This window comes from Hevea brasiliensis, chromosome 5 (assembly GCF_030052815.1).
Source record: "Hevea brasiliensis isolate MT/VB/25A 57/8 chromosome 5, ASM3005281v1, whole genome shotgun sequence".
In the NCBI taxonomy this organism is placed as follows: domain Eukaryota; kingdom Viridiplantae; phylum Streptophyta; class Magnoliopsida; order Malpighiales; family Euphorbiaceae; genus Hevea; species Hevea brasiliensis.
Window position 1 is genome coordinate 15851440 of NC_079497.1, and position 22927 is coordinate 15874366.

General features: G+C 33.4%; 1 long non-coding RNA gene across 1 annotated transcript; it reads left to right on the forward strand.

Moving 5' to 3' along the window:
• Positions 1-18411: 18411 nt before the first annotated feature.
• On the forward strand, positions 18412-19792 carry LOC131179913 (uncharacterized). Its single transcript, XR_009148877.1, has 3 exons — positions 18412-18567; positions 18985-19042; positions 19574-19792. It is a non-coding gene; the product is annotated as an uncharacterized LOC131179913 (long non-coding RNA).
• Positions 19793-22927: the final 3135 nt, after the last annotated feature.

Here is a 22927-nt window from a genome sequence, read left to right on the forward strand (position 1 = left end):
TCAACTACGATCTACAGACATGATGAATATTTTCTGAAATTCAAACAAAAGTGGAAACAATAATTAAAAAATTAATAGAATACAATGAGACTACAAATCAAGTAAAATGCATAAATACAAATGAGCTAAGGCCTTGTTTGGTTTAAATAAATAATTTTATGAGAAGTTTATTCTTCAGAAAGTAAGTTATGAAAGTAACTTATTTTCTAGTAAGTGAAAAAAAAAATGATATTTCACTTTTGAAGTAGTAAACACTTATTATCGACTAAACAAGTTAATTTTTTGCACTTCTTAAAAATTTAAAATTTATTAACTCATTTACTCCGACTAAAGCCTAAATTACACACATCAATAAGACATAACATATGACAAGATGTAAGACCAAGCATAAAAACAAGTGAAAATTAAATATAAAGTAAGCTCTGACATGATTCATGCCAAAATAGAGGGATAGCCGTTATAGTGCGTTCTTTTTATTGAAATTTTTTAAGAGCAATAATTAAAACTCTTAATTTGGTTATTATAAGATAGAAAAATTTAATTATTAAGGTTCCAGTCTAATTAATTGGCCGTGTCTTTGAAAGCAAAACATCATATATATATATATATATATATATATATATATATATATATATATATATATATATCTTGTGAGATGAAGTTTGTTGGGTAAAGAAATTGACTTTGATATGCATGCATTCTAACTCATTCATCAATCCTAAATCCTAAATTGGATATCTCCAGCACCTTTTATATTTAGAAAACCCATTATAAAATAATAATAATAATAATCTCTCATTATATTTTATATTCTTTTAATATTTGCAAGAAATAAATTAAAATAAGATTTTACATAATTATTCTTAATTTATATTTATTTAAAAATAATTTTTACAATTAAAAAAATAAATTAAATTGAGTTATTATAAAATTATAAATTTCAAATAAGGGAATGGGATTATATTATGTTGCCAAAACTAAATTCACATTATTCTACTTGAGAATGAATTTTTTTTTTTAATTCTCTATACTTTATAATATTACACCTAACAAATAATACTCAGAATTCTGTATCCATGTATTTTTATTCCATCCCTTTCTTATTTTGGTGCACAGAGAATTAAGCAGATGATGTGGCAAAGGTGGAGGTGTATTTGTGTAGGTAAATAGGGGTTTCTTATGGCCATATGCCCTGTGCTTTTTGTCTATTCTGATAGCCCCAAATAAATGTGTTTTGAATGAAAGACTATTTAATTAATTAAGATTTAATTAAGAAAATCAACATGAATGCTAAATGTTGTCATCGCAGAACACTAAACAAGTATACAAACATATTCCAATTGAACTAAAATCTCATATTCAATAAAGTGATATACTCAATTTAAAAAAGAAAACAAAATCATAACACATAAAACTCAAATAATATGAATTAATATTACTCATTTCACATATGGAGAAGATTGTTCACGATACTTGATGTGATGAATTTGTTATTGCAAGTCCTACAAAGTTTAATGCATTGGATTCTTAATTCACAAACTAGTGGACTCTAGTTACTGAAAGAAAAAGAGTAAGTTCCTAGATCATCACCCTTTTAAGCTAAAAAAGTTGGTCCGAGAATCATAAATTTCAGCACAGTAACCATTGTTCTAATCTCTAAATGAAAATTGTTGATTTTATTAAATTCAGATTGTGCTTTGGACACACAATTCCAATACCTAGCGCTAAGACCAAAATGGGTAGAAACTATGATAATAATTATTAGGAACCAAATAGGCCTTCTGCATCCACACCATCAGATTATAAAGAAAGACATAGTATTGTAATTTTTTGTAGTACTACTCAGTAAGTCAGCAACCAATCACACAAAAGCAAAACCTAAATTTCAAAAAAAAAAAAAGCACAAAAATACAAACATGTCTAATTTGTCAAATTAGTAAGGCTATCAAATTGGGTACCAAATAAATAAGTTAGATGTTTCAACTCACTATAATTCTTAAATAAATAGTTTTCCTGTTAATCCAAAATAAAAATTTTAACTTAAACACATATTGAAAATATAGTGAAATGCATAACTTGTCTAGAATTTTTATCTGAATATGGTTCAGCCCGAAAGAAGGAAGGCCTCTGACATGCAATTTTCCTCATAAAAGTGAATTCTACAACATCACAAAAACCATAGAGAGCATCTGTAGCTACAACACCATGTGGCTGTTAATCAGTTTTTTGCTACATTGGTTGCGTTCAGCCATGGCTGCCATCTCATTTTGTAGCATAAAAACAGAGAATAGAAAATAGAGCAAGTCATTATTTCATTATAGTTCACTATCCCATTTTCCGAATTAAAGATTTGAGATAGGACATAAATAATGTCAAAATTTACATAATCAAAATGGCAATGACAATTAGCTTTTCGTCAAACCCATGCCATGCATGCAACTGAAGTCATCAATCAAACATGTTCTGTGCATGGAATTGTAGCAACTGTAAGCAATATCAAAGCCACACATATAATGGAACCAGTAATTTTCTACATATCAAATTCTTGTAATTTTCTTGTCACTCCAAGACAAAATTCTTAGCTCACACAAACTAAAAATACAATGAAAATTCTTAATTCATTCTGCAGATCCATTAGCAAAATTACTTTTAGGTAACTCATTCTGAAAAAGAGAAATAATTCTCTAGATAAATGTAAAGGTGTACAAGATCAACCAACTAAGTCTCTTAGTGCAGTATTTACAGGATTTTAATTTTAGAAAAAGCACAAAAACACAAACTTAACTCTCACTTGGCACCTATACATATGCATATATATTTATAAAAGACGAGATATACTAATCAAAGATGGCCAATTAAAGCAATATTTAGGAACCTATATGTTATAAGAACTGAGGAAAGACTATGAAAAGAAAGAGAACGCAAGTAAATTAAAACCAAATTACTTACCTGTTGAGCGCTTAAACCAGAAGCAGGAGACTGAGGATGACAGTTGGGCTTTGTGCACAATCGACAATGGTGACCTGCGATGGCAACGACGGTGGTGGATTATCACAAACAGAAAGAGGGAGCAACTCGTCACTGTCGAGAAAGAGAGAGGAAGAGCCGTTTTGAAAGAAAAATGATAAAATGTGGCTGTCAACATTAGGGATTTAGGTTTTAAAATCCAAACTTTCTAACGGAACTATTGTCCGTTGCAAATTTCGTTAATAACTTGTCGCTAATTAGTTTAATATCCGTCACTATTCTTTTAAATTAATACCCGTCATTAATCCGTTGAAAGTCTGTCGCTAAAAGAAATTTTTTTTGATGGATTTAGTTCCGTCGCAAATTCCGTCTCTGAAACAACTGTTTTTTTTGTGGTGACTTGGCTTTCATTTTTGTTAAAATAACAGAAATCAACGTCAAAATCATAATTCCTTCATTTGCAAAGACTAAAAAACCTCTCCTTTTAATTAGCCCTCTTTATACCGGCCAACTTGTGACTCTTTATTTTAGGTAATTTTTATAACTCATTCCTAAATTTTGTTTTGCGTTTCACTTATATCTCTTAACTCTAATTTATCATTAAAAAATTCTTGAACTTTAATTTTATTTCACAAAAGTCTCTCTAATATGCTATAGCAAGGTTCTAGATTAAAAAAATAATGAAATTACCATTTTACCTCATTTCCTTTTACACTAAAAAAATGCTGATCACTTCAACCACGATCTAGATATATCATCACAATGATCTGCTTTTTGGAGAAAAGAAGGATTTACCTTTCACTAGAAAGCGTAGAGCTGTATTTATAGACGTCACATTATAATTTAGAGAGATCTTTTAATTTGAAAATCTGCTATTGCAGATAAAAGAGATTTTTTGTGAAATAAAATTGATGTTTAGGGATTTTTTTAAGTGACAAATTAAAGTTAATTAATGGACAAAATTAAAACATTGAATAAAGTTTAGGGATGGATTATAAAAATTACTTTGTTTTGCAATTTCATTGTTTCTCTTTTCGACTCAGAAAAAAGGTCAGCATAAGAATTGAAAAATGAAAAAAATAAAGGGTAAATTATTATTTAATCCCTGTATTTTAACGAAAATGATTACTTGGTCCATATGTTTTAAAAAATACATAATTTAGTCTCTATATTTTTCTTTTATTAAACTGTTTAGTTTATCCGTCAATATTTCCGTTATTCAATACTGGTCAACCTATTATTTAGTTCCTTTATTTTAGTAAAACTAATTAGTTAATCCCTATATTTTGAAAAAATACATTAGTTAGTCACTATAATTTGACTTCATTAAATATTTAGTCTCACAATTATTTTTTACACCTAAATTACCATGATTCTCTCCCCTTTATTTCTTTCTTATCTTCTCTTATTTTTCTCTCTCTTTATGTTTCTTCTTTTCTACATTCACACTCTTCTCCCCCCTATTTTTCTCTTTGTTTTCATTTGTCGATAAAAGTGGTATAAGCTGTATACACAAAAAAGTTAATATTTCTTAAATTTCTAAATAATTAAAGAAAATTATTTACCAGTAGAAAAAACATAAAAATGATGTTCAAGTAATTAGAAATTAAAAAAAAAATGTGAATTCAGATTCAGTCTCCACATAGTAAAATTTCTATTTTTATCCAACATTATATTTTTTAAAATTTATAGACCAACTAATTAGTTTCACTAAAATAAAAAGGACTAAATAGTAATATTTTTCAAAATACAAAGATCAATTAATTACTTTTTTCGAAATAAATGAACTAAATAGTAGTTTGAATAATATGAATAACGAAAATTTTAATGGAATGACTAAATAGTTTAACATAAACTAAATATAGGGACTAAATAATATATTTTTAAAGCATAAAAATCTAGTTAATTCTATTAAAATAAAAATATTAAATAATAATTTTTCTTGAAAATAAAATAAAATAAAATAAAAGCTTTCATCATTTTCGTCATAGCTTTCTATTCCATGTATGTATTCAGTAGTATTGCTTTTGGCATGAGATAATGGATAAGACTGAAAATTTATTAGACTAATATTTTAAAAAAATAAAATGATTGAAATTAAATTTTAAAGGAGAACAATAGTTTGTAGTTAAAATAATGTCATAAAAATTAAATAAAAATAAATGTATAATATTGTTTTCCTTCTGCCCTCAAAACCGTATAAAGCTTAAAAGTCATGTCCTACCAAACGCAATCTCATAGTATATTCTCAAAATAAAAAAAAAAAAAAAAACTTGATATAGTCTCTTTCTTAAAATATATATATATAGCCCCACATCCGAATAAACAAAAATTAAAAGACTAAATATAAATAGTTAGATTATAATATTAATTTAATTAATCATTTTAAAGTGTAAAATAATTTAATTATTTATATAAATATATATTAAAAATTAAATTAATATCTAATCTAACTAATTGTCAAATAACCACTCATGCGGTTACAATTAAATATTTGTTTTCTAATAAGACTTATTCCTCAATTAAAAAAAAAGAAATAAAAAGAAGAAGAAATATCTACAGTGGAGCAAATCAATGAAAGAGGCTTGGGAATTTTAATTATGTATTAGGTTAAAATTCTCTTAATTAAATTTTGATTTAAACAACTCTAATATTAATCGTAACACTCTCAGTTCAGCAAGACTTCAAACATATGTTTTCTAATAAGACTTATTCCTCAATTAAATTACCCCTGATAAAATATCTACAATGGAACAACTCAATGAAAAAGGCTTAGGGTTTTTAATTATGCATTAGGTTAGAATTCCCCTAATTAAATTTTGATTCAGGATGGCTCTGAATTGTAACATTCCCAAACTGAATTGTAACCAGTTCCACATAATTTGTTTTTATTTAGATGGCTCTAATGTAACATTTTAGTCCACTTTTTTTTTTTTAATTCAGATGACTTTGATATTAATTATAACACTCTAATTTAAACGGATTAAATAATTTTCATATTCTAAATTAAAAAGGACAAAATAATTAACTCAAATTATTATAATATTTAAGGATAAGATTATACATATTTTCAAATTCTTATCCCATGGTGATGTGGGATGTTAAATTTTATGTCTCTCTATAGTTTACTCTTTTTTTTTTCTTTGGTATGGCGATATATAGGATGTCGTTTTGTCCATGGCTGTAATCCATGGAAGCATGCTTCATGTATTTAGCATATGCGCTTGTACCGAATCTTTTGGTAATAAAGTTGTGATTTGTGTGTGTATATCACTCTAATTTATCACTCTAATTTGTCTTCTTAAATCAAAATTTTTCGTAGTGTAAAAAGCTCAAAAACGAAAAGGCAGATTTTTTTTTTCCTTAGCTAGACTGGTCGAGAGAGACTACTAAACCAAGGACACCAAAAATAAGCATACAGTATTGACATGAGGTTACTAAATAAGTATATAGATTGAGTTTACAGTTAATACAACATGGCCCTTTGGCCAAGAAACATGAACACCATTCATTCTTCCTTTTTTTTTTTTTAATAAACATTGTTTTTTTTTTTCTCAAACATTACAAATCAGCATTTACATAATTCTAATCTTAACTTCTCACGGGAACATAAGACAGCATGTGTCCCCCTTTGGTCTTCCACATGCTCCATTAGTTTGTTCTTCTACCTTCACCAAAGCATGCGTCCCCTTTGGTTTTCCACACGCTTAATTATTACCATCAACAAATTGAAAAGCTGAAAACCCATGATTGAAAATAAACTTACTATATATATATATATACGGTACACAGATTCGCCACCTCCTGCTTAATTTCCTGTTCTTCAGGGATGTGATAATCATGTAGCCACCCGCCGAGTCAGCCGAGATTGAGCCCCTGTGGATACAAGAATTTGAGTGGTAGAAGTATTATATATATTTGCAGATGTTGAAGTAGTGGTAGAGAAGCCATAATCGGATCCAAAAATTCGTATATCAGACGCCTGAAACCGACCCGAATCGCCTGGAAGTGGCATGTAGGAAGCTGAAGGCGAATCGTTCAGCCATGACCCTAGTGGTCCTTCTTTGCCGTTCTTGTGTTGCATTATAGCCCTATACACGAAAGGAATAAGACCCTCCATTATTCAAAGAAAGAAAAGAAAACCGAGCCTTGGACTTTTTAGGCTGTGATGGTAGAATGGAAGGGCAAGGGATGGGAGAGATTGGTTTAAAAGGGGCAGAGAAGGTGGTGACGTGGAGTAATGAAACGAAGTCTAGCTCTTCACGCTACGCCACGCAAGACTTGCAATATAAACCCACACGAAGATCTTGAAAAATACATGAAAGCTCTGTCTGAACTTCCACCCACTGGCCACAGCTAGCAGCCGGCCATCCGTATCTTCCTTTCTTTGCCTTTCCCTTCTTACATCTCACCAAATCTCACTAAAGAATCTCTTGTTTATGTCTATTTTTTAATATTCTTTTTATAGTTTTGTTTGGTTTGTGTGAGCTTTTTTAATATGATAGGTTGGTTTGTGATTTTATAGTATTTCTTTTTTAAGATATTCAGCCATTCATTTCTTTTTCTTTTTCATTATTATTAGTTTGTTTAGATGTGGTTTTAGAGTAAGGCGTTTGAAAGAGCTGGTGGAGAAATCTTGAGGCGCCACTTGTATTAATTCTTGCAAAATATAACGTTATTAACAGTTGGCATGCATTCATATTTATCCATCTCTGTAGGAAACAGAAAGATCAAATCTCTTGTCTTCATTACAATTAATTCTTTACTATAGCAATGAACGTGCCGGAAGGAAATGGCAAGAGACCCTTTCATGATATCCAAATCTTCTTTGCAAATTATTGTGCTATATAGATATCATTCTATCAAGAACCAAGAAATTAATCTGATTTCTTAATTTCCTACAGCTGACTATATAAAAGAATTTGAGAATCTGATTTTTTTTATCCTTTGTTTGACATGTGAAATTTTATAAAAATTCAATTTAATTATTTTTTAAAATTATTTTTTATGTTTAGAATGAAAAGAATTCAATTTTTTTTAATTTAAAAAGTTTTTCATTTTAAAAAAAGTAGAAACATTCATGATTGTATAAGGATTTAATTAATTTTTTTTTATAAATAAATTATTTAAAAAAAATCTTAATGTTTTTAGAAGATTTTTTGCGTCTATCTTTAGTATGCTTAATTTTCACGCATTCTGTTTCTAGTAGCCAAATCCATTTCACCAGTCAAAATGTTGGGGTTCATATCATATTATAAGTCCAAATCTGGCTGTATATCTACGCCCACCAAAAAAAAAAAAAAAGAGAAAACAACATTTACCAAATAAATTTGCATTAATTTGAGTCAATTTGGATTAATTTCCTTTACCAGAAGAACCTCAGTCCACCAAGCTAGCTATTTACACATTTCAAACTGCCTAATGCTCAATTTCACTTCCGTAATTATCAAAAATGTTGAATTTAATTTTTTTTTAAATTAATTTAAATTTTTTAATTTAAATTCAATTTAATCTAAAATTTAAAAAAAAAATTGAACTTTTTGATATTTAAGCTAAATCAAAAAATTTATTCCAAAAATCAAGATATAGAACTTCTCAATTTTTTTTGTCTAAATTAAAAAAAATAAGTCTAAAAATTTAAAATTTAAAATTAAATTAAAGCGTAACTTGAAATTTCTAAATTAATTTAACTAAAAAGTTAAAAAATAATTAAATTGAACATAGATTGAATTTTTTATATATATATATAAGATGAAATTCAACATTTTGCAAATTTGAAACCATCTTTGGATCAAGTACTAAGCCGTTAGTTCTTGAAAATCTTCTTTTTACAACTTCACAAGCTCTAAATATATATATATATATATTTATTTATTTATTTTGTCCTCTTCTTTTCCTTGAAGAAGAAGAGGAAAAATTAGCGTTGACATGAAGCTTTGCTTGCCTCATCAAAATACCCACTCCATTGTTCAAATCGTATATGAAGTCATTGTTTGCATCAGACGGTCACATACTAATCTGGCCGTCATTTTCTTAATCCAATAAATTTATTTATTAACTTCAAAGGAGAGATGGATCACATCACACAGTATACCCTAAGCCAACGCAAAAACTGCGTGCGATTGTGGAAGAGGGTAAGGTTAGGTGAAGGGAAATGGCGTCACACTGTAGCTCTCCAAATTGGTATTATATATTTTCCCTTTTGAACAGATCCAAACCCCCCAACAACAAATAAAAAGAAACCCATCAACCATCAACCATCAGCCTCAGTTGCTATCTATATAAGATCATCATCAATGGCCAACTTGGGGAATCTGGTCCTTCTCTCTCTACTTCTTCTCACAAATTAAGCTAGGTCATCTAATATTCAATTTTCAAGTTTTTTTTTTTCCTTTTTATATCAGGTTATTATTATTTTTTTTATCTGTTTCTAGATTGTTCTCAGTGTGGGATATGAATCATGATGATGCCTTCACCATTAATTATGCAAGTAGGTGCTTAATTATAATAATAATATGATCAACAAAATGATTAAACTGCAATAATTCTAATAGAGAAGGCTTTAATTATCATTTTATGGATATATTCACTTAGATATGTCGTTTCATAAACTAATAATAATTAATTACTTATCGTTGGAATTAAATTAAAACCCGTTATTAATTATGCATATGGTAGCTCTTATTCATGACTTTTGACAGTTAATTAATTATTAGGACTATAAACAATTTTAGTGTAAAAACTATTTTTCATAAAAAAAAATTATTCTAGATCTGTTGAAAATGTTATTTTTTTTATTTTAATATTTTTATCGTTAAAATTTATTAAATTTAATTTTATATTATTTTTTAATACTCTTTAATTAGTATATTAAAAAAATTATTTTTCTCAAAATTATTCAGTACTTATACAATTTCAAAACACACTCATACATATATATTTGTTTATTATTAATTTATTATTTCATATAAGCTATTCTATATGAAATCACAAAAATACTATATGATTTCTTTTTCTTGAGTAAATTACTCTGAAAATCACAATAATATATTTGGGGCAAAAATATAATTTCCTACCTTTTTTCTATCAACCTAAGCTTTTTTTAAAAAAATGAAAATTATTTTTTTAACTATAATAAGATAATATTACTATTCAATTTTCTTGCTCTGCGAATTAAATACATCTTTCTAGTTTAATCCTAAACAAATTATTTGTACCATCCAGTCAATCACCAGCCAATCGGAGGTAATCTGATTGTTTTTCCTTCATTTTAAGGTGTAGGAAGAGGAGAGATATCGAGTTTGAATATCTTTAACTATCTATTATAAAATAATTTATCTTAGAAGGAAGATAACTATCTCTCGTTGTGTAACCCATCAATTATTATTCGGTACATTGAGCCTCCATTAAATTAAAAAAAAAAAATCATCTATACCAAAATTAAATAACCAAATTAAAACCTCTTTCTATGGTCTAGTGTAATGATTCAAATCTTCCATTAAACAACTCTTGACGGTTATGCTTAGGGATGGGCTCGATTCGATATAGAATTTAAAAGATTCTTCGAACCAAACCGAATTTCAATTTTTTTTTTTTTATCAAGAACTGAATCTTCAGCTAATTGGTTCCAATATTTCGATTCTAGGTTTTGATTCTCAGTTATTCAGTTTTTAATTCTGACACTGACTTGTCGGTTATTTAAGTATTCAAAATTCAATTAAAATTAACTAAAAAAATTAAATTAGAAATTTTCCAAATGTAAATGCCTGTATAATATTTTTTTTTTTAAAAAAAAAAAAATATATATATATATATATAATTCATAATATCATATTTTTTCATTAAATTTTATAGAATTTATATATTGCATTCATATAATTTTTTTTATTTAATTAGATTTTATTTTTCACAATTTTAAAAATATCGCTGAAATAATCGAAGTCGAGTATTCTATACTATTGGCAGTTGCCACAAGCAAACACACACATGCTAATCTTCGACAGTGGCATAGTACTTGTATTTGTTACTTATTGGATGTGCCCAACCAAGCATGATAAATAAACTTATATGCAAAACGTTTTCTTTTGTTATCTGCATATTGCTATAGTTGACAGGAACCTCTTGTTTGTTTAATTTTGACCCTTTTCATTGCTTAGCAAACTAAAATTTGATGTTACACCTAACAGGTGAGCTGTCCTGAATACAAAAAACATTGTGTCAATTATACCTATTGGAATGTTTTCCATGTGCCCTTCAGCCTTTTGATATATTTAATTATGTAAGATCAACATGGTTGTAACACCCCTGATTTTTTATATATTTGGGCTTCATGTAGGTATTCTCAATTCGCGGAAATTCGACAGTTGTCCGGATCTGTGAATTTCCGGCCAGACAGACTAGCTACCGGAAAAGTCTCCGAATTGGATCGAGATTTTGGCTACCCCACCATTGTCATGCATCCCGAGCGCGTTCTCGAAGTCGGAATCGGCAAAGGTAAACCCGAACCTTGCTTTTTCGTAATTTTCTAGTGCTTAAATCAATAAAATATTCGTGGTAGCTTAGAAAATTACGATTCTTTTTGCAATAGCTTAGTAATATTTCTAAGGACCGCGGGGCAGAGTTTTATAATTTTTAGAGCTTATTTGAGCAGTTTTTGCAAAAATGATCAATTATAAGGACTAAATTGAAATATTACATACTGTGATGGATGATTGATTTGATGGGCCCAGGAGGGGCTGTGGATATATGGATTGTAAATATAAAAGTGTGTTTTGAGCCATTTTGCAGGTTGGGTAGGTCCTAGGTATAGGGGAGACTCTGCCGGATTTTCGGCACGACTTAGGACGTATTGGTCTTTTTCTTTGTTTGTATTGAGTCAAATTTATTAAATGATTGTAATAAAATTGTCAGGTGAGCCGGGACAGCCTTCTTCCTCCGCTCAGCCACCTTAGTGACCATCGTCAAGTCTGTGAGTAAAATATTAATTTTAATTGTAATTTCGATATTATTATAGGTTCAGCATGCCCATGCATCACTTATATGCCTATATTATATAGTTAAACTCTAGGCACGACTTATATTGCATTCATAACTGTTAACGTGCCATGAATGTTGTTGTGGTAATTTGGAGCAGTGTGCGTGCGTTGGTGTGCGTGTGATGTGGTGTGGACTATGGACAGGACGGGTAGTCACGGCTTGAGTTCTTCGCTGGGACCCGATCCTTCGAGGGGTAGTCACGGCTTGAGTTCTTCGCTGGGACCCTCGATTTGGTTTATTAAGCGAAAGTCCGGCTTGAGTTCTTCGCTGGCACCAGGTTGGATTTAAGAGAGCTGTATAGGGGATCAGCTCCCATATGTTATGATTGATGCTACAGGGTGCGTGAGTGCTCCAAATTACCTTTTTGATGTTATGATGTGAAAATGATGTTAATGTTGCATTTCACTCTACAGGGTGCATTAGTTTTAGATAGTTATAGAGATTATGGTTAAAATTGATATTTTACTCTCTGAGTCGAACGCTCACTCCTGTTCAATATTTTTTTCAGGCTACAGGAGGATTTTATTTTTGGTTAACCTGCTTTTCTCCTTCGCAGGTTGTTTATCAATATTTGTGTAATTTTATTTACTCCTAGAATTTCTGCATGTGTTAGAAGTATTTATTTCATTATGGTCTGTAATATTATTATCATGTTGGACCTGTAAACGTATAATGATATGTATGTTTGATGGATTGGATGAGGGAGCTGAGCTCCCATTTATTTTTATGAGGATATGAGTATGTGGAGGGTGAGTTGAGCTCCCCAATCGAGTATTTATTATGTTTGCAGGTCGGGTGAGTCGAAAACTCCCCGTTGGAAAGTCCATTTTTTGGCCGGACTCTGTCCGTTTGGTTTCTTAAAATTGGGCCCAAATAGGCCTTAGAGTTGGGTTAATGAACAGTTAGGCTTACTATGGGCCTCGGGGGCTTTAGGCTGGCCCAGGTCCTAGTGCCGGTCCGGCTCATAGGTTGGGTCGTGACAAATGTGGTATCAGAGCTTAGGCTCCAGATTCATAGGGAAAAATCATCTAAGTGTTGGGAAGAGTCTACTAGGAGTCACATGCGGAGTATAGGATTCTGTTTCGTCTTTTCCTGTAATTCTTTGTTTCTAGATTCTACGTTATACCTCAGGAAATATAAGATTACCTCAGTTAGTGTCTTGATTTTCGTGGAGTACATAGAAATGTGAAATAGAGTTAGTAGACATGTGAGGTCTATCATGAGGATACGTACTCCAAGAAATGTTATATTTTTGTCAGTATGGGTTTAAATGGTGTGCCCATTTCGTGTAAGGCATGAGTACATAAAAGTGAGTCTTAAAAGTACAGTTGCCCTAGATAAGGATGAGGATACCACTACTGGCAGTCATCAGTAGATGACCCAGTCAGAATAAGTTTGTGATAATAGAAGATTCAGGAGAGATAAGAAATTAGGAGACCTAGTCTGTCAGGACGTATCGTAGTAACTATACAATGTTCTCGATGTCTGCTCTGTAAGCTGCAGATTACAGTACCGACATGAGATTATTGTATAGAGCTGCGTGCATCCCCATGGTGCTCCATAATGAGGGTGTTTGAGATGGCTTCTGTTTTGGTACAGTTATGCCAGAACAGAGTTCTGTATTTGCAGAGGAGTTGGGAACTCTTAGTTAAGAGTCTAGAGTTAGAATATTGAAAGGTCACAGTTGGGTGATAACTAGAGTCAGTGACTCAGTTACCCCAGCATGAGCTAGAGTTGCCATCAGACCAGAGGTTTTGGACTAGTTGCAAAGTAAATGTGACACTTATAGAGTGAGAATAGTATACCTTGTGTGTATCAGTATGGAATAAAGTACAACTCTACTACCTAGAGAAGGTCGAAACTATGAATTGATGATTTATAGAGCTATGATATGATAAAAGAGTCATTAACTTGACATGGTTCTGGCAAGGTGGTAGATGTAGTACCTTTGTTGCAGCAAGTTTGGATATAGTCCTATCTTTTCAGAATGGATCGAAGGTTATTACTGATAATGATGACTTATGGAATAGTGTCCCAGATGGGACTGTAGAGTGTGGTAGAGAGTAGTTGGCTCGGGTATCCTGGAGAGGATACAAGTTCCATTATAGGAATCATATATAATCAGATCATGATGGATGTAAATCCTTTGAATTGGATGACAGGTTTGGGTGCCCGGAACCTTAAGTTTTGGCTAATTGAGTAAACATGGATAATAATAATAATAACAAATAAATAAAATTACTACAGAATCAGTTCTTGAGGTAGTAAGGGTATTATGTAAGCTAAAGGATAAGAATAGAAATCATACGATAAAGGTATGACTGCAATTTCCTGAGTTCCTTTCTGACTTCATATTGTTCAAAACAATAGTATAATCTAATTATAATAGTGTTAAGAGTAATAAATTAGCGAAGATAAATCACAGAAGGCCAATGGATAAAGAAAGTGCAGAATGAAAGTTTGGACAATTGATTGCAGATGCAATAGAATCTAAATGCTAGTGGAAGTACTAGTTAGAGTGGTCAAAGGACCAAATCTGAGTAGCACAGATATGTGATAACGCGGTAGAGACTCTGAAAGATATAGTCAGCAAGTACAGCTGTCATGTTAGGAAGAGGAATGGAACCAGGGATAGAATAGTCAAGTTCTATTTTGGGTAAGGCAAAGGAAATAAATGAAAGGACAACCTAAAGAGCGCATGATAAAAGGAACAAAGTTAAGATATAGGTAGGCTAAGTGTTATTTTTGGCAAGGTGAATGACAAGGATGGAGAACCCAAAATGGGACCATATTAGCAAGAATAGTGATGGAGATATGGAATACAATAATAATGAGTAAATGCTAGAAGGTGTGCGATGGTATTGGGACTACCTAATTAGGTAGAGAAAACGAAGTTAGTAAGTAGTAAGTTGAATAAAGGTCAATCTAAGGGATCAAATAGGTATGATGATAGGAAAAGAATGATAGATAATGATACATATGCTTAGTTTAGACTTTTGAGATAGTAAGAAGGTAGTTAGAGGTTCGTTATGAATGTCAGGCAAACATTTTTAGTGTGATCAACAGAATCACTTTGTAGTGAAGCAATAACGACAGGACAATAGTAGGGGTAGAACGAAAAGTGACAAGTCTGGATGGTTATAAATCACTAGAAAGTTCAAGGATCAAATTAATGACCATAGATAAGGGTGGAATTAGTGTAGGAAGAATCTATTAGTGAGAGAAATCTTTCAGGGATCAACAAAAGTTATGGGCACAATATAAACGATGATAGATATGAATCAGAGGTCGAGTATAAGTAAAGTTAATAAATTATAAAATATTATGTCAGGAAGGACAATGGTACGGTAAAGTGTTCATGCAGATGATATCTTATAGGTAGAGCACAATTGTGCTAAGAGATGATGAAATTTGAAGAGAAAGACTAAGAAACATATGTTAAACGTTATTATATGGACAATCGGACGTAGTTGAATATAAAAGGATATTTTTCTTTCTTTTTAAGTTTAGCTTGTACTTCTGGTTCTAAGAAGGTTATATAAGAAACAGAGACTGAGTCAAGGAGACCTAATTATTGGAGAGTTTGGTAGGCACCAATTCATACATAATTTCCTGATATGAGAATGACAGTAAGTATGTACCTAGTGTTAAGTATGAAATGACGATCAGAATAGTGACAGGAGTCAAATGGAGTTAGCTACCAAGACTTGCAACCGTTTTAAACTATGAGCTAGAGGAAGTACTGTTTATGGATGAGTTTCAATAGATGAAATTGTTGCTGATGGGTAATTTGAGGCTGAAGTTTGGAAAGCTATGGGCAGTATATGTGATTTTATTAAGGAGAATGAACATGTGAAGTATCTTGTTTAGAATTAAGGCATGGCACACATTTTCCATAGCCGTGTCAGTTCAGATGGAACTTATAGTTCTGGGGCTCATATCCATCCAGGATAAGCAATTTTCTACTAAGGCTGGTAGGGACTGATAATGTTTTGATAGTTAAGTTGGGAAAAGGGGGATACAAGGAAAAATTTTCTATGGTTAATTACAAGTGTTATATAAGGTGAATAATGTGCTGATAGGAGTAAATCATAGGGTTAGAATTCTCGAAGTAATGAAACTAGTAATCAAGATAAGACTAAGAAATAAAAAGAAAGTTAAAGTTGATGATGGGATAGACATCTTTGAAGGAAAAGGTGTAAGGATGAGATAGGACTAAAATTAAGGAATAAGTACAGCAGGTTGAAAAGATACCAACAATACCAAAAAATAGGAAAAGGGAAGTGGATAAGATCCAAAGGACAGGAAGAGAGCTCGATAGAGTCAGTTATAATGATGAGGATAAGGAGTGTCTAACCACTGCCCCTGTGTTAACACTACCTATGAGCGGTGAAGGATACACCGTGTACTGTGGACGCTTGAGTTGGCCTAGGGTGTGTTTTGATGCGGAATGGAAAAGTAGTGGCTTATGCTTCAAGGCATTTGAAGAGGCATGAGCGTAACTATCCCACCCATGATTTGGAAATGGCGGTGTAGTCTTTGCACTAAAAACTGGAGACACTACTGTATGGTGAAGTGTGCGAGATATACACCGACTATAAGAGTTTGAAGTACATCTTCCAACAGAGGGATTTAAACTTGAGACAGAGGAGATGGATGGAGCTCGAAGACTATGATTGTACCATCGGTACCACCACAGGGAAGGCCAATGTAGTAGCAGATGCTTTAAGCGAGAAAATCTTACGCGATTTGGCACACATTTCAGCAGAGAAGAGACCGTTGATTCAGAAAGTACATGAGTTGATGGATCAAGGTTTAATCCTAGATCTTTCAGATGAGGGGGTCTTGTTGGCTCATCTTTCAGTGAGGCCAGACTTGCGAGATAGAGTTAGAGTTTCCCAACACAGAGACCAATAATTAATGAAGATCATAGAAAGAGTACAGCAGGGTGAAGGTGGTGAGTTTGGATTTTCCAATGATGGCGCCCTAGTGCAAGGTTCTAGGATATGTGTGCCCGATGTGGACAATCTCAGAGATGAAATCATGCGAGAGGCACACTATACACTGTACAATGTCCACCCAGGTTCCACCAAGATGTACCATGATGTGAAAGATAGCTATTGGTGGAATGGCATGAAGAGAGACATAGCAGACTTTGCGTCCAAGTGCTTGACTTGTCAGAAGGTGAAGTTTGAACACCAAAGACCGTCAGGGAAGTTGCAAGAGCTCCCTATCCCAGAATGGAAGTGGAAAATGATTTCTATGGATTTTGTGACTGGGTTGCCTCGTACCACGTGAGGATATGATTCGATATGGGTAATTGTAGACCGCCTAACCAATCAGCTCATTTCTTGCTTGTGAAGACTACATATTACATTTGCTGCGATGCGCCCGACTCTATATTCGAAATCGTCAGTTGCATGGAGTTCCAGCTTCCATAATATTCGGCAGAGGGCTGATTCACTTCTCGATTTTGGAGAAAGTTACAGGAGGCACTTGGCACCTGATTGAACTTGATGCGGCTTTCCACCCTCAGACAGACGGACAGTCCGAAAGGACAATCCAAACACTGGAAGACATGCTTCGCATGAGTGTTTTGGATTTTGGAGGTCAATGGGATGATCAGCTAGCTTTAGTGGAGTTTGCCTACAACAACAGTTACCATTCCAGCATAGGGATGGTACCCTATGAGGCACTATATGGAAGAAAGTGTAGGTCTCCTCTATGTTGGACAGAAATGGGAGAAGCGAAGGTGCATGATGTAGATCTAGTGCAGTACACTTCAGAGATAGTTCCTTTAATCAGGGAACGATTAAAAACAGCTTTCAGTAGGCAGAAGAGTTATGCAGACCCCAGACGGAGGGATATGGAGTTTGCAGTAGGCGACTATGTATTCCTGAAGGTTTCTCCGATGAAGGGAGTCATGAGATTTGGAAAGAAAGGCAAGTTGGCACCTCCGTATATTGGACCTTTTGAGGTTACTGATAGAGTTGGAGCAGTTGCCTACCGGTTGGAGCTACCACCCAACCTTTCTCACGTTCATCCCATGTTTCACATCTCCATGCTCAGGAAATACATTCCAGATCCTTCTCATGTACTACAACCAGATGTAATAGAGCTAAAAGAGAACTTGACATTTGAGGAGCAACCTGTAGCCATAGTGAACTACCAAGTGAGACAGCTAAGATCAAAACAGATCCCTATGGTTAAGGTTTTGTGGAGGAGCCAGTCAGTGGAAGAGTGCACTGGAGTCGAGCGGGACATGCGTAGCAAGTACCCTTATCTGTTCAATGTGTAATCATGTACTTTATTCTGCCTTGTGTAAAATTCGAGGACGAATTTTCTGTAAGGGGGGAAGAATGTAACACCCCTGATTTTTTATATATTATTATTGGGCTTCGTGTAGGTATTCTCAATTCGCGAAAATTCGACAGTTGTCCGGATCTGTGAATTTCCGGCCAGACAGACTAGCTACCGGAAAAGTCTCCGAATTGGATCGAGATTTTGGCTACCCCACCATTGTCATGCATCCCGAGCGCGTTCCCGAAGTCGGAATCGGCAAAGGTAAACCCGAACCTTGCTTTTTCGTAATTTTCTAGTGCTTAAATCCATAAAATATTCGTGGTAGCTTAGAAAATTACGATTCTTTTTGCAATAGCTTAGTAATATTTCTAAGGACCGCGGGGCAGAGTTTTATAATTTTTAGAGCTTATTTGAGCAGTTTTTGCAAAAATGATCAATTATAAGGACTAAATTGAAATATTACATACTGTGATGGATGATTGATTTGATGGGCCCAAGAGGGGCTGTAGATATATGGATTGTAAATATAAAAGTGTGTTTTGAGCCATTTTGCAGGTTGGGTAGGTCCTAGGTATAGGGGAGACTCTGCCGGATTTTCGGCACGACTTAGGACGTATTGGTCTTTTTCTTTGTTTGTATTGAGTCAAATTTATTAAATGATTGTAATAAAATTGTCAGGTGAGCCGGGACAGCCTTCTTCCTCCGCCCAGCCACCTCAGTGACCATCGTCAAGTCTGTGAGTAAAATATTAATTTTAATTGTAATTTCGATATTATTATAGGTTCAGCATGCCCATGCATCACTTATATGCCTATATTATATAGTTAAACTCTAGGCACGACTTATATTGCATTCATAACTGTTAACGTGCCATGAATGTTGTTGTGGTAATTTGGAGCAGTGTGCGTGCGTTGGTGTGCGTGTGATGTGGTGTGGACTATGGACAGGACGGGTAGTCACGGCTTGAGTTCTTCGCTGGGACCCTCGATTTGGTTTATTAAGCGAAAGTCTGGCTTGAGTTCTTCGCTGGCACCAGGTTGGATTTAAGAGAGCTGTATAGGGGATCAGCTCCCATATGTTATGATTGATGCTACAGGGTGCGTGAGTGCTCCAAATTACCTTTTTGATGTTATGATGTGAAAATGATGTTGATGTTGCATTTCACTCTACAGGGTGCATTAGTTTTAGATAGTTATAGAGATTATGGTTAAAATTGATATTTTACTCTCTGAGTCGAACGCTCACTCCTGTTCAATATTTTTTTCAGGCTACAGGAGGATTTTATTTTTGGTTAACCTGCTTTTCTCCTTCGCAGGTTGTTTATCAATATTTGTGTAATTTTATTTACTCCTAGAATTTTCGCATGTGTTAGAAGTATTTATTTGATTATGGTCTGTAATATTATTATCATGTTGGACCTGTAAACGTATAATGATATGTATGTTTGATGGATTGGATGAGGGAGCTGAGCTCCCATTTATTTTTATGAGGATATGAGTATGTGGAGGGTGAGTTGAGCTCCCCAATTGAGTATTTATTATGTTTACAGGTCGGGTGAGTCGAAAACTCCCCGTTGGAAAGTCTATTTTATGGCCGGACTCTGTCCGTTTGGTTTCTTGAAATTGGGCCCAAATGGGCCTTAGAGTTGGGTTAATGAACAGTTAGGCTTACTACGGGCCTCGGGGGCTTTAGGCTGGCCCAGGTCCTAGTGCCTGTCCGGCTCATAGGTTGGGTCGTGACAATGGTAAATTATTTATATCTTTTAGTTAGCAAACTGGCAAGTCAGCAAATCGAAGAGTATTTTAATTCTATATTACAAGAGTTAAAATGTATTATAAGACGTTTATAAGAATTGAGACGTGTTATAAGATGTTTTAAAAATTTAAGACATTAAATGATTTTTTTTGTTTTAAATAAAATTCATGGGTAGACTTGCGTATTTCACCTTTTTAATCATTATCGAATGAACCATCTTGAATAATGAATACTAGCAAGCAGTCGTGGGCCGTCGGCCTACATCCATTGGAAGCAATGTTACCAAGACTTGGCAGCCTCGACTTTAGGGGGCGTGATAGAGTTAATCAGATATCTGTTATTATAAATCTGTTATATTTATCTAATTAACCAGCTCATGTATATCCTATATAAGATAACATTATATCTGTAACAATATCCAGCTCATGTATATCCTATGTAAGTTAACATTATCTCTATAACAACCTACTGTATTTAAGCAATCCTTTTAGTAATGTAAACATCAGTTCTGCAACATTATGCTTCTTCACCTACCACCGGAGGTACCTATCCTACCAATAAAGCTTATTGCGGTGGAGCTAACAAAAGCAATTACAGTGACAATAAAGATGGTGGGATGGTCATTATGACTACTATGGCAGCTACTACAGTCGCAGCCACTGTCTCCAGTGGCAGCACCTATGGCGATGGAAGCAACGCTTGTGGCGTAGGTGGCTGAGGTTGTGGGGGCGGTGGAGGCTGTTGAGGGTTGAGCTGCAAGAAATAAGTTTATTTTTCTCCTACTGTTCATTAGTTGATCGTTATTTAATCTATATGTTCAGTATTCCAGTTTTAGACTTTATAACATATTAGTGGAGTAATTTATATGTACTTTTATAAACTATTGTTTGAGTATGTGATTTTAGGCTTTTTGCAAAATTAAAAAAAATATAGATAATTCTTAGAGAATATTCTTATTGTTTGAGTCTGTTATTTTTTCAAACCGAAAAATCAATAAAATTGAACTGATGGAAATTGAACCAGATTTCATATTAAACCCAGGTCTCCCGTCCAAGCCTCCTACAGCCCAGCCTAAGTCTCTTCAAGAAAAGTAACCATCCCCTTTCCAATTCCCAACAGCGTCTCATATTCAAGCATTCTCATCTCTTCTCTATTCTCCTCTAGTCCCATCTCTGTGTATAGTGTCACTTCCCTCTCACCGATGTTGGCTGAGCAGAATTCGATTCAAACCGAAAAATTGAATCGAATCGAATCAATTCGGTTCAATCAGTTCGATTTTAAAATTAAATCGATTCAGTTCGGTTTTACATTATAAAAATTTGGTTATTTCGGTTCGGTTCGATTTTGAATAGAAAAAAATCGGTTAAACCGAACCGAATCGAATAGTAATTTATATAGTCAAATCAAATTAAATCGAACCGAATTGATTTTTTATTTGATTTATTTTTATGGAAAATTTATGAATTATATTTAATTTTATATATATTAATTGTTTAATTTCATTGATTAATGGTTATTAGGTTCAAACCAAAGTTAAAATTAGACCAAATAACTTGAAAATCAAGTCTAAATTAAAAAATCAATAAAAAATCAAATCGATCGGTTTAAATCGAATCGAACCGAAATAGAGCGGTTCGGTTCGATTCGATTTTTCATCCATTTCGGTTCGGTTCGATTTCTAAAATTCATGGTTCTATTTTTATAATTTAATTTAGTTCGGTTCGGTTTGAACCGAATGCTCACCCCTACTCATGCCTAGCAGCCTAACACTTGATTTTTCTCCCCATCTCAAGCTCAACTCAACATTTTTGCCCTCACCCAACACCAACTGCTAGTGCATTTCCGTGCGCCTCCCAATGTGCATTTGCTGCTTGAAATCATTTGCCTCTTGCTGATGTGCGTCTCCCTCCCCTACTTTACTCTGCTTGTCGGTTCAAGGTGAGTCTTCTTCAACTTTTCAATAAAAAACATACATAAAAGACTCTGCCTTCCCCGCAAATTAATGATCCTTTCACTGGTGTAGGTGTTGATTTGAGATTCTATGATATTCTGTGATTCTAGGTCGATCTCTTGCAATTCTACTATTACCTCTTTGCTCATTTTTCGAGTTGTGAAATCATAACCCGATAAGAGAATATTTGTTATTGATTTGTTGTTTGATGGTTTCAGCTTGTTAAGTACATATTTGTTGTTTGTTGATTGTTGTTGATTTGTTATTTGAATTGTGGTGAAACACAATTTGCTATGTTTATAACCTGTGATATTCTAATATGAGGAAGGAATAGCAAAAACAACGTACTGAACTGAACAAAAAATTTTCGGTTTTCGATTTGATTTTCAATATATATATATATATATATATATATATATATATATATTTTGTTGTCGTGAGTCCTCGATTGGGCTCCTGATTAAGATAGTGGGTTGTCTGATTGTAAGCTTGAGAATGAAGATGGGTTACGTAACTTTTCTTTCTAGAGTCTTATAATCACATTTCGAGTCGTTAGAGGTTGTCACTCCAGGATTTTAGGGTAACTCGGATGCTTTGAGAGCAGGGTCTCCAAGATTCTAGCCGAGAAGAGTTCTTGTGGGATAAGTTCTTATCCTAGCACATATCAAGCTATTTGAATGCCGAATCATTGGTCGTCTGACCTGAGCCATCTGAGTTATCATGTCTAAGCCCAGAGCTGGCAAGAAGATCTACTTTGACCACCAGCGGGTGAGCTAGACTGATCCAAGACTGCTTGAGATGAGCCACGCTCATGGGTCATGGAAACTAGGCCATCCAGCCACTCGATTGGCATGGTTCGGATTTGATTCGAATATTGGGTCATTCTACATTAATACTTTGATTCACTTTAGTTCT